The following is a 4,897-nucleotide window of genomic DNA, read 5'->3' on the forward strand; positions in this document are numbered from 1 at the left end:
CAAACCAAGTAGACAGTGAAGACTAGCCATCGCATATGGATACTTGGAACTTAAGTTATTGATGAATGCAGTGTATTAAACCGATAGTCTCAGAATAGGACAGCTATCCAAGTGGATTGGCATGAGTTCAATGACATTGAAAGAGTCCTTGAAAGTCGATACAGAAGATGTGACTACGGAAAGGAGATGCAGAAGGCTGGGAACAATAGAAAGGACCAGCCTTACTTCGCTGGCTGCGGAAGACTCGAAGGTTGAAGCTGGAAGAGGCAAAGCAGGGGATCCTCACCATGAGACTACAGAAGGAATACACTCCTTAGGAGATTTTGCTTTTAGTCCACTCAGATGCTTGCCTGACTTCTTATTCACAGAATTGCAAGATAGAAAGTGTGTGTTATGAACCACACAAGTTGGCTCAGGAGTTAAAGTGTTTGTTGAACAAGCCTGGTGCTCTGAGTTGGATCCCTGGTGCTGTTCATGGAAGGAGAAAATGTACTCCTGAAAGCTGTCCTTGGACACATCTACTTTAGCACAAGCCTGAACACACACTCGAGCACGCACGCGCGCGCGCACAGAAACACACACACACACACACACACACACACACACACACACGAAACAAGCAAATCAAAACTGGGTTGCTTTAAGCCAGTTGATATGTGGTAATTTGTTCATGCAGAAATAGAAAAGTGAATACAATTGCCCATTACAATTCTGAAACAATGACATGTTCTTGGATATAAGATGAAATTTTTCTAAGCTGCAGCTTTTCAGGAGCTCTCTGGGGTCCCCTCTTAGACATGCATAATCATAGAAGGGGGTCCTGTCTCCCTGATTTGTTTCACCTGGTTTGTGTGCGCCCATCTCAGGCAGCTGTTTACAGAGCTCAATTTACACTTTCTTTTATCTTTGGGGAGATTCGTATACAAAACACTAGGCTGGCGGCTTCTGTGTTGGGCAGGTTACACCAGGGACCTGAAAAGGGAAATTCCAACCCAATGGCAAAATCGTGTTGATAGAACTCAATGCAAAATATTTAGAAGAGAAGGAAAGGGCTTTATTTCCCTGGGATTCTGAGGCTTTCCTGGCAATGACAGGGATGTTGTAGCTTTCTTGGAATATAAAACTTAAAGCAAATGGCACTAAGAGAAGGAGTGAAAAAAAATCCCAATTCTTAAGTAAACATCTGTAAAAGGATTTGGAACCTAGGAGAAGGAAGTTCTGAGACCTACTAAAGGGAAGGAAGGCTTTATTTACCAGCCCTGGATTGTGCTTCCTGTTGTGAAGCTCGAGGCTGTTTCATAACAGCTCTGTGGGGGAAGGGGACTGCAGTAATGAGGAAGCCACTCTTGGTTCCTCCATATTGCACAGCTTGCCTGAGTAGTGAAATAGATGTGGGACCTCCACTCTTGCAGCCAATGATAAAACTTGCTCTTTTAATTTTAAGAATGAAGTCGTTGGCTATGAGCATCGCCCTTTATTTGCATGCAGATTCTTTGCCTTTGTGGATCTTAAAACAGCTTATGGGGCTAAGCACTCACCAGACAAGTCCCCTTGGCTATTAGATCTCCACACACTTGCATTAGCCGTGGCTTCACAGCCAGAAGCTCAAAAAGCCAATGTAATTCCTGAACAAAAAAAAATGTATTAGGTTCGTGTCTTTCTCATCAGAGAACTTTGCTACAAATGCCCTGAAAAGTGTTTTGAGACAGATTTCCACAGAAGATCAGCCAAGAAATTGAGTTTTCAGTGTGATGGGGGAGCTTGATAACCCACTTGGATCCTTTTGAGAATGAAAGATGGGATGGCTGGCCTGACAGGTATACTAGAAGACACTTTTAGGCTACATCTTTGGAGCAATGTTCAAAAAGATGCAGATGTCGTTAACAAAGGAATCCTTCAGGTTAATGAACAGAGGTGAAGGAACTCCTGAGCGTAGCAAACATGGCTCTGGCAGGCGTTGCCCCTCTCCCTCATTCTCTCTGCCTTGATAAAAAAAAAAAAAAGCTAAACCCATTAGCTCCCATTCCTAAAGCTAGCCAGCAAGGTCTATTCCCTTATGTGGTCACTTCCTCCTGAGGTTGACTACCAGGGTCCAGCTATCAAGGTGTTGAAGTGCACCAATGAAATGCCCCGTTTGGCTCACTTAATTAACATGGCCAGCTAAAATTAAATGCCTCGTCCGAACATGGAGGTTCCCTTTTTAGCTTTATAATGGCCATTTGTCTATGGGCCATGTCTGTCTCCTCTCTACCCAGAGGCAGTCCTTTGGCCTGTCTTCCTACTATTTTATCTGTGGCCCTCCTCCCTTGTTCCCTTCTCTTATCCCTTTTCCCCTATCTCCTGTCTTTGTCCCTAATCCCTCTCGCCTGTCCCTCTGAAGCAAATAAATCTCCTTTGTACTGAGAACTTGGCCTTGGGGCCCTGAGCTGACACCAATTCTTACAGTCCTCGCTCTCTGGCTGCTCTGTATGACCTTCAATGTATTAATTAATAGCTTTGTGCTTCTGTTTCCTCATTATAAATGGAGAAAGCAGGAATAATTTGTATTATCCTTTGAAGAATTAAGAGAGGCAATAAATGAACCATGTAAATTGCACCTGGCGACATAAAATGTTCCATTAATGTTTGATTAAATAGAACGGATGCCAATTCCTGGCAGCGGAATAAGAACTCAAATCAGCAGCCAAGAATGGAAGGCAAAGCTTGGAAGTCCAGGAACTCCTCTCACCCACATGTATGATATAATTTGCACCTGACATTCAAGGCTCTTCTGTCTCCACCAATTTTTATCTTCTCTATCCTTATGAGATTCTTTTCAGAGACTTCTTTGCCAGCATCCTTGGTCTTCAGGAATTTTCATCTCCTTCCCTAGAATTGGGTTTAATTTTTATTTAAAATTTACTGCAGAAACACAGCAAAGCTTAGCCAACCTACTCAACTTTGAACTTGGAAAATGTAGATTTGAGCCTTTGATGGTGGTACACACACATCTCTAATCATAGCACTCTGGTAGAAAGATCGGGAGTTCAAGATCATCTTTAGGAATACTGCAAGATCAAGGCCAGATAAGACTATAGAAGACCCTTTCTCAAAAGATAGAGAAGAAAAAAAACAGAAAACAACTCTCAGATTTTCACACCTCTGTATCATATAACTAACCATTGTGTCATGTCAAATATTAGGGTACCACTTTTTTTGATGCAAATGCCTGTGTTGTTCTTCTACTCTTTGCCTGGTCATTACCTAATTTCTGATATTTGATTACATTTCTTTCTATCAGATCCTAAGTATTTTGGGGTAGGGATTAGTGTGTGTGTGTGTGTGTGTGTGTGTGTGTGTGTGTGTGTGTGTGTGTTACCAAAATCTCTGTATCAGTTTAGAAGAAATCTAGAGAGACTATTAGGAAGAACTTTTAAACACAAGCTCATTCATTATTTCAGTCATAAAAAAATCTTATTCATATTCTCAAGAATATCTCTCAAGTTCATATTGCAAGACTGTCACTACTGACAACTTATGCAGACTTTTGCATGGATTCAATAGTCAGGCTATAAGGGGGTGTGCTCTGTGGCTATCACAACAATCTGAAGTATGGCCAATCACTGTGAGGACTGCTGCCTGGACTCTTCTCCTACACTTCCGTTTTATCTCAGTGTTGTGTCCTTTGTATCCAGCCCACTGAACACATTGGAAGTGAAAGCACAAGTCTACTATTTTTTTTTCTTGATGGGACACAGTGTACAAGGAAGTGCAAAAAGACAAAAAAGAGAACAGACCTGTTTTGTTCCCTTTCATCGCAGGTTTGCTTGGTTACAAAGTCTGCAGCACTCTTCAGAGGTCAGTAAGTCCCATAATATTTCTTCCTTCATGGTATGCCACGAAGTTCAGCTACCAAATTCCTTTTGCAGGGAAGTGAGGAGAGCCCCAATTTTCTCAAGTTTGAGCATCAAATGTGGAAAGGGTAAAGAAGGCAAGCTCCTCCCCTGTTGAGATGGCTTGCAGGGCCCAGCCAGAGGCTCCATGGTGACAAGTCTCATGGCATCTGTCTACTTGGGTCGTTATTGCTTCTGAATAAAATTCATGTTGAAGGCTTAGAAAATCTATTTCTTGAGGGGAAGTTCACCTTATTGATTCACTTAGTGGCATATTATTTCGGTCTTCTACAGTCTAGATTAAACCTAGGGTCGAGGTGGGGGTTCATCTCATATGTGATCTCATGGTACAATTCAACAGTCCTCTTGTTAGATCATTCATAGTGCTGTATCTTCATTACAGTCCAGGCAACTGTGAAATAATACTCTATAGTCTTTCAAGTTCCCAGAAAAAAAAAATCACAACCAGGCCTTCTAGAAATACCTGACTCCCAACTTTCTATCCATTGAGTCAGGTCCTAATTTTTGCATCAGGAAAGAAGTAATGGTTCTTCCCATAACTTTGGAGAGAAGGCTGGACCAGATGGCACACTCTTTCCATTCCAAAATGCTATGCATACGCCTTTCTGCCATCCTGCAGGGGCTTAGGTATACTTGTTTTGCCATTGCCTAGACTCAAAAAGCGTGCTTAATTTTCTCAAAAAACCTGACACTCTGGTATGTCTCAGGCCAGGGATGACAAGTTTCACACATATTTTCATCTCTCCTAAACCTCACTGGGTGTGTCAGGAAATCATTCTTTGCATGCTTTCCAAAATTATAAGGTTTCGGGTAGACTCCCAAATTATAAGCCCCGTTTGAATAGAATTAAAATATTCCTTCTGATGCCTGAAACAATTTTTCAGTCTCCAACAGACATCTTCAGGATTGATCTAATTCCCATTCAGTAAATCCTAGCTATTTTTAATTCAGAAGAACATTGGTCTAAGAAATAGAGACAACTTCTTGTAGGAAATATATTCAGA

The 4,897-nt window shown here is 41.7% G+C and overlaps 1 long non-coding RNA gene across 1 annotated transcript; it reads right to left on the reverse strand.

Annotated features, from left to right (window-relative positions):
* Positions 1–1,538: 1,538 nt before the first annotated feature.
* LOC120099363 (uncharacterized) lies at positions 1,539–3,905 on the reverse strand. Its single transcript, XR_005498514.2, has 3 exons — positions 3,777–3,905; positions 2,753–2,868; positions 1,539–1,625 (listed from the first exon to the last, which is right to left on the reverse strand). It is a non-coding gene; the product is annotated as an uncharacterized LOC120099363 (long non-coding RNA).
* Positions 3,906–4,897: the final 992 nt, after the last annotated feature.

The sequence above is a fragment of the Rattus norvegicus genome, chromosome X (assembly GCF_036323735.1).
Source record: "Rattus norvegicus strain BN/NHsdMcwi chromosome X, GRCr8, whole genome shotgun sequence".
In the NCBI taxonomy this organism is placed as follows: Eukaryota; Metazoa; Chordata; class Mammalia; order Rodentia; family Muridae; genus Rattus; species Rattus norvegicus.